This window comes from Schistocerca gregaria, chromosome 3 (genome assembly GCF_023897955.1).
Source record: "Schistocerca gregaria isolate iqSchGreg1 chromosome 3, iqSchGreg1.2, whole genome shotgun sequence".
NCBI classification, from domain to species: Eukaryota; Metazoa; Arthropoda; class Insecta; order Orthoptera; family Acrididae; genus Schistocerca; species Schistocerca gregaria.
The window spans coordinates 176,711,355-176,719,814 of record NC_064922.1 but is presented as its reverse complement, the minus strand read 5'-3'; the positions used below and the strand labels follow the sequence as shown (position 1 = coordinate 176,719,814).

General features: G+C 38.3%; 1 non-coding gene across 1 annotated transcript; it reads left to right on the top strand.

The window, feature by feature from the left end:
• The first annotated feature begins 5,202 nt into the window (after positions 1–5,202).
• On the top strand, positions 5,203–5,365 carry LOC126356814 (U1 spliceosomal RNA). Its single transcript, XR_007565838.1, has one exon. It is a non-coding gene; the product is annotated as a U1 spliceosomal RNA (small nuclear RNA).
• The last annotated feature ends 3,095 nt before the right edge of the window (positions 5,366–8,460 follow it).

The following is an 8,460-nucleotide window of genomic DNA, read 5'->3' as shown; positions in this document are numbered from 1 at the left end:
AATTATTACATAGTGTGTATCCTTCCAATGCTCTGTAAATCCAGCCACTTTTACTAATATTGTTCTGTAATGTGTATTCTTCCACTCTTTTGTAAATCAAGCTACATTTACTCTGTATACATTATTCAATCTTGGATGCAGAACAAGAAACTGCAAATGACTTGTTTCTCTTGAATTATTATGGTACCACAAACATTTTTTATTTGTCTGTAAATGTTAGTTTAAATAATTTAGGAGTAAAGAAGATAAACCATCATACAGTATGAGGATTGAATCGTCGTCAGGTGAAAATAAAGAAGGAAACTTTGATAGATTTAGGGCAAATTCTTTAATGAGCTGGGGTAATCTCTCTCACACACTCCTGGGCAGCTATATTGTGCTGGCTGAACACACAATGTGGAAATTTAGGTAATTATGTATCATCACACTTAACATGCCTTTTACTTATTTGGTCTCAAGTGGTGTAGGACGTGAACCAAACAAATTATCTGAGTAATAAAGTGTCATAATTCTGCAGCACATATTAATTACATAATCCTTTTTTTATAATATTGGCCTTGATGTTTACAGCATGGTTCCATCAAATTGAGGAGTGTCGTCCTAAAATGGCAATCATCATAATGCTGCATGGTTCGTAAGAAACATCATTTTTCGCCCTTAGCTGCTCTGTCTTATCGCCACTACACAAAACTATTAAGATATGTTTCATTTCATTTCCATTTCTCATTATTAAACCAGTGTTAGGAAATAAATTTGCCACATTATGCGTCCCACAAGCACCCCAGTACCTAGCTTCAGAGATTAAAATCCTGTCAGGCCATCATAATCTAAACACGAGGTCACTCTTATCTGGTATCCTAACTGTGCCAACTCACAAAACAAAAACTTTTGCAAACTCCTTCTCAGTTGCCGCTGTCCGCCTCTGGAACAAACTGCCCCTTACCTTGAGGAAAATTCAATCTCCTGTTGCTTTTAAGAAGAAGTTGAAGCATTTCCTACTATCATCCGCATAAAATTCTCCACAAAATTAATGTGCAAGGCCAATCCTCTCATCTGTCAAATAGCAAAACTAGCGTCTCCTATCTTGCTCCTGAGATGCCTTCCTCTTCATCTATCTCTATTAGCCCCGCAGTCCTCTTTTCCTTTATATTTTCCTCTCTATTCTTCTCCTCCCTTCACCATGAGTCTCCCTCATACTCCCTGCTGCCAGCACTCCTATCTAAAATCTATCTCTTCAATAATGTATTTTTCGAGGTGTAACTTTCTAATTGTTTATCTCACTTTTTGTATTAGATGTAGTTTAACATGCCTACTAAAACATATGACTGTAAAATAAGTAGAATGCCTGGTTAGATGTAAGAGAGGGCCTGATGGCCCTAATCTTACCAGTTTAAATAAATAAATAAAATAAATTAATTAATAGCCACCAATAGATCTCCATAGAACATGACATTAACGGCCATAGAGCTAAGACTCGTTGCAAAGTTGCCTTGTTTTGAGCCCTCCCATCCCTGCCTTCCACTTGCTCATCCTACCATTCCACATCATAATATCATCATGAGTCAGCCGGTTGCCCACTGCTCAGTGTGAGAGTGAACTACCTCACAAGTGTAGATCTAGAATACACGATTTAATCGACTTATTGTACATTTGCACTGAGCAACCTTCTTTCTACTATGAATACTTTTACAGTTTTGATGGTTAAGTAGCTCCTACACACCAAAAACTGTTTTCAGTCTCTAATCCTTTGTCAACCAATATCCAGATCTAGTACACCACTGTGTCTTTCCTGCTGAGAAACTGTATACTGCTCATTCTTCATCAAACCTTCTGAACTTGCGAAACAAAAAGAAGATATACTCATGTATTCTCATGTTCTACCATTAATGTCTTCAAGTCTTAAAAGTTTACTCCAAGTTGCAATCCATTTGAGACCAAGAATTCTGAAGAAACTTCGTCCAACACACGATTAACTTGCTGAACAAATTCCTGTGGTGGGATAAATGTCTGTAATTGTCCATGCCATTAAGTATATCTATATTAGGTACAAGGCATCAGGCCTGTTTTGTTATACATAGGTTAAATGTCGAATTAAGATGAGTAATTCTTCTCTGATTTCTGATGGCTTCTCTTTGGGCAATTCCAACTAGTATAGACTTAAATATCTTTGTAAAATACTCTTGAGTTAAAGGGGTGTACACGGTTACGTGTGCTCCAAAAAAAGCAATTTACAAAATTTGTCCCAAATAATTCCTCATTTCTTTAGCCTTACACAAGTGAAGATGACAAGATAAAATCCTCCTGTCTCTTACAGAGAAATATGTATGTTGGTGTGTGTGGGCTGAACACTCCACACACACCTCATCATGTAGTTCCTAACTTAACTGTCAGTTTCACTTGTGTGGATGGTTTCACACGATTGAGTCATTAAATTGCAAAATTTGGAAGACTTGTCAGGAGTCTGCTTTTCTGGGAGAAGAATAGTGCAAATATAAACCTATGATTCTGTGACTACTTTCAGCAATGGAATCAATGGCAAATTAAAAGTAACTAACAGACTTAAAATACCTGTGGACCAAAATACGATACAGTTTTTTAAAAGGGAATACGTGTGATGGTTAAACTCACCAAAAAAGAGAAAAAGATGTTCAGAATGATTCACCAAGGAGGCAAGGAAAATGGGAAAGAAACTGAAAGCACAGAATGAAGCAAAGAATCAATAAGTTCATGGAATATAATATTAACCAGGGAATTTTACTTCATAGATGACATCATAGGGTACACTAAAGCATTTTACAAACTTTAACGCTGTTCTTATCATATCCCGTATTTACAAATTGGACTCTGTGATTAATTTCTGTCTAATGCATGAATCTTCTAATAATTTTCAGAGGATATTCTACTTATGATGGTCTACAACACACATCACAATTTCTGTTGAAGACTGAAAAATTTTAAGTTATAAATTTTTCATCATGTAGAAATGGTACAGAAAGGGTTTAAGTAACTCAACTCATTATAGATCAGTTTCTAAAAAACAAAAGTGGTTCAAATGGCTCTGAGCACTATGGGACTTAACATCTATGGTCATCAGTCCCCTAGAACTTAGAACTACTTAAACCTAACTAACCTAAGGACATTCACACACATCCATGCCCAAGGCAGGATTCGAAACTGCAACCATAGCGGTCATGCGGTTCCAGACTGATGCGCCTAGAACCGCAAGTCCACACCAGCCGGCGATCCGTTTCTACATGGAGTGTAGTGACGACCTAGTGAATATTCTATTAATGTTTTATAACAATGAAATCCAATTTTAATAAACACAAAAACTGTATTTCTTCTGCGTTTGTCAAGAAAACCATGAAAATCAACATCTTAGCATGGTGATTATTACTTGTTATTTAAGATATTTGCAAACTACTTATTTACACAAGTGGATGTCTTCCTCGCTTCCTGTATGCATATTACTTCATGCAACTACCTCTCACATTTTCTGAGGAATAAAGCTAGAATGTACCATAACTTTACTGTGTCATAATTGCACCTACCCTCTTAAAAAGATTACTGGTGATGGGCACCTCATTACATAAAACAAATTAAACACCACCTTGGAAGGTCTAGGATCATCTAAATCTCTGTGAAGAGAAGAAATCCATATACACACATAAAATTATTAGTTTCTGGGTTAGCTAATTTAATCAGTAATATACCCAGGTTGTTTCACTTCCTGAAGAGGCAGTGGGAAGGAGGTGACATGTTAAAATATTGGAATTGACTTTGTCAGTGTAGGACGTTTTCGACTAGAATCAACGAATCACAGGATAATTCTTATTAATTAGTGCAATGTGAACACATGGTCATCATATTTATCCTACAGTCAACCTTGCTTGCTCTAAACTGAAATGCCCCTATTGTTTATTTATTGTTTTCTCTAGGAAAGGAAACTAAATTGTACCTTTTATAATCAATTTTAGTTTTACATTAATATAGTTGTGAACATGAAAATCAATATACTATGTAACTCCTATACTGTTAAGTTTTATATAAATGAAATTGTCTTTACTTTTCTTCACAGATTTGGAATATAGAAATAATCGTTTCATAAGAGGTAGTTGGCTGGTTTATCTCTTAAGGATGTTTATGTCTTAAAGTATCTTACTTTTTACATATGGAACCATACTACAGAACACTGAAACTCCTAACATCTCAGTTTTGTTCCGTATATACACTTATTTTATTGCAATAGCGTATGGTAAGGTAAACCTTAATTGTATGCAAGATAATTTTTCTGTTCATCAACACATCGACAGTGCAAACACTCGCAGTAGGCTACAAACATACATACAGTAAATATGTAATAAGAACACGTCCAAAGATACATTCTTTTCGCAAATAAATTCTAAATATTGACAAGGTCGACTTTCACGGGATGATTGTGAACAACAGAAAATTGACACATAACTCTTTTCCGCGTATTGCTGCAACTGTTAGTCAAAGTTTTCTACATATTAACATACCAAATGTGACAAGTTTTCGAGAAAATTTTCCGTTCTTATCCGAGCAGTGCATTGCCTTTCGCCATCGATCAGCGTGATTGGTTGACAGGAGCAGTTGTCTCAACAGAATTTTAAGAAATATCCGAAAGAATTACTCTTTGCACGCTACTACCATTAAAGTTTGTGCCAACTTGTGCCCTTTTAGTCGCAAAACTAAAAGGAAACGATGTGGAATACGACGCTGTGTCATACAGAAAGGACAGGTACAATCTATTTGTTATACACAGCAATAAAGAACGCCTCATTTACTTTCTAAGAAAGGACCACAATGTGTCTGGCTTGGCGAAGACAGAACTCTAACCTAACTGGGCCCACAATGCACGCTGGGAGCAGCTCATATCTGATGCGCGCGCATCCCTCGGTATGGGAGCCATCTGCTGTCGCTGAATGGAACTACGCGGCCCAATTAGACCAAACAGCTACGGCCTGTGTAAGCGCCGTTTCGTCAAATGCCGTCTTTAAGAGCTTTGATGACGCCACTGAAAATATGGGAGAGTTTAGTGGCAAAATATAAGCAGTTTACTAGCGTTTTGGGCTCGATGTATTGCACAACTGCCCACACATAACGTGTGCAGTGATATGCACTCGAGTGTTGTAATGCGCTCTGTATGACATAAAGGAGCGAGTTTCTGCGCGCAAAAGCATACTTACCTGGCACAGGGGATACCGTGATCATGAAGGCGGTTCCTCCAGGACGAGGCTCTTCCATTGCACTTCGGTTGGGCTGACCCCTGCGATTACCCCTAATGTGGGTAACTCGGGTGCATAATTTTTGGTAGTCGGGACTGCGTTCGCGCAGACCCGGTCTAATATCAAATAAACATAGTTAATGCATATTATAGAAGACCTACGATGGAATGTAACAACACTTTTACAACCTCCCATATAGTGCGGAAGCTGAGTCGAAGATACACACAACAAAAAGATTTTCACCCATAAAGATAGTTTTATTAACATAGTTGTATTATAAGGAACAGACTACAAAATGCTCTCCTTCTTGTCCAGATGTAAGAATCTCCCTTATCTTTCGCTCACTTGTAATGTCTTCATCATTCCAATGCTCTTCCTCTCATTTCTTCCATTACTCCCCCTATAACTCCTTGATGCAGACAGTTTATAAGCAGTAAATGCCCCATCAAGATTTTTTCCTTCTTCTGGTAGCTTCCAATTATCATCTTTCTTCCCCTATTGTCTTCCTTACTTCTCCAGGCTTAAATATGTCACCCCACTTTACCTGAAAACTTTCTTCTCCTTAGTTACATTTCGAAACTTTCTAAATATACTCCTTTTCAGACAACTCATATTATATTTCCTTTCCCGTGTCCATGATTCGCTCCTGTACAACACTACATTTCAGACGTAAGATTTAGCTAATCTTTACTTCAGCTCCACTGGAATTCCGTTTCATGTTAGTAAAAGGTTCACCTTTAGCAAGACTCTTTCCCGTACATATCCTACACTTTAATTTTTCTGTTCAGCTTCCATTACATGTCTTTAAACAACTCATGTACAGAGACAGTTTTCTCATTTTATTTTCTCTCTTTCCATCTAATGCCCCTTGCATCCTATATGTTCTTACCCATCAGTTCTACTGCACACTGACCTCGTATTTAGGAGGATGGTGTTGCTCTGTCAGGCCACTCTGATGTTTATATTCTGTGGTTGTACTAAATAACTCAGGCGAATGCTGAGATGGTTTTATCATCAAGGCCATGGCTGACTACTCTCCTATCCTCATGACCACCTGTTCTTGTCCTTCTAAATTATTTTCTGAGTCTATTTCGAGCTATTGATGTGCACTGCACAACCTTGGCAATTCCTAGATCATTTGTTAGATGATCATTTGATAATTAATGTAAATCAATAAGCCAAATGGTGTCATCTCATCTGCTGCCTCTTCCCTTCCCGTAATGTTGTTGTTGTTGTCTTCAGTCCTGAGACTGGTTTGATGCAGCTCTCCATGCTACTCTACCCTGTGCAAGCTGCTTCATCTCCCAGTACCTACTGCAACCTACATCCTTCTGAATCTGCTTAGTGTACTCATCTCTCGGTCTCCCTCTACGATTTTTACCCTCCACGCTGCCCTCCAATGCTAAATTTGTGATCCCTTGATGCCTCAAAACATGTCCTACCAACCGATCCCTTCTTCTAGTCAAGTTGTGCCACAAACTTCTCTTCTCCCCAATCCTATTCAATACTTCCTCATTAGTTACGTGATCTATCCACCTTATCTTCAGTATTCTTCTGTAGCACCACATTACGAAAGCTTCTATTCTCTTCTTGTCCAAACTAGTTATCGTCCATGTTTCACTTCCATACATGGCTACACTCCAAACAAATACTTTCAGAAACGACTTCCTGATACATAAATCTATATTCGTTGTTAACAAATTTCTCTTCTTCAGAAACGCTTTCCTTGCCATTGCCAGTCTACATTTTATATCCTCTCTACTTCGACCATCATCAGTTATTTTTCTCCCCAAATAGCAAAACTCCTTTACTACTTTAAGTGTCTCATTGCCTTTTCTAATTCCCTCAGCATCACCCGACTTAATTTGACCTCATTTCATTATCCTCGTTTTTCTTTTGTTGATGTTCATCTTATATCCTCCTTTCAAGACACTGTCCATTCCGTTCAACTGCTCTTCCAAGTCCTTTGCCGTCTCTGACAGAATTACAATGTCATCGGCGAACCTCAAAGTTTTTACTTCGTCTCCATGAAATTTAATAGCTACTCCAAATTTTTCTTTTTTTTCCTTTACTGCTTGCTCAATATACAGATTGAATAACATCGGGGAGAGGCTACAACCCTGTCTCACTCCTTTCCCAACCACTGCTTCCCTTTCATGCCCCTCGACTCTTATTACTGCCATCTGGTTTCTGTACAAATTATAAACAGCCTTTCGCTCCCTGTATTTTACCCCTGCCACCTTTAGAATTTGAAAAAGAGTATTCCAGTCAACATAGTCAAAAGCCTTCTCCAAGTCTACAAATGCTAGAAACGTAGGTTTGCCTTTTCTTAATCTTTCTTCTAAGATAAGTCGTAAGGTCAGTATTGCCTCACGTGTTCCAACATTTCGACGGAATCCAAACTGATCTTCCCCGAGGTCTGCATCTACCAGTTTTTCCATTCGTCTGTAAAGAATTCGCGTTAGTATTTTGCAGCTGTGACTTATTAAACTGATAGTTCGGTAATTCTCACATCTGTCAGCACCTGCTTTCTTTGGGATTGGAATTATTATATTCTTCTTGAAGTCTGAGGGTATTTCGCCTGTCTCATACATCTTGCTCACCAGCTGGTAGAGTTTTGTCAGGACTGGCTCTCCCAAGGCCGTCAGTAGTTCTAATGGAATGTTGTCTACTCCGGGGGCCTTGTTTCGACTCAGGTCTTTCAGTGCTCTGTCAAACTCTTCACGCAGTATCGTATCTCCCATTTCGTCTTCATCTACATCCTCTTCTATTTCTATAATATTGTCCTCAAGTACATCGCCCTTGTATAAACCTTCTATATACTCCTTCCACCTTTCTGCCTTCCCTTCTTTGCTTAGAACTGGGCTGCCATCTGAGCTCTTAATATTCATACACGTGGTTCTCTTCTCTCCAAAGGTCTCTTTAATTTTCCTGTAGACAGTATCTATCTTACCCCTAGTGAGATAAGCTTCTACATCCTTACATTTGTCCTCTAGCCATCCCTGTTTAGCCATTTTACACTTCCTGTCGATCTCATTTTTGAGACGTTTGTATTCCTTTTTGCCTGCTTCATTTACTGCATTTTTATATTTTCTCCTTTCATCAATTAAATTCAATATTTCTTCTGTTACCCAAGGATTTCTAGCAGCCCTCATCTTTGTACCTACTTTATCCTCTGCTGCCTTCACTACTACATCCTTCAGAGCTACCC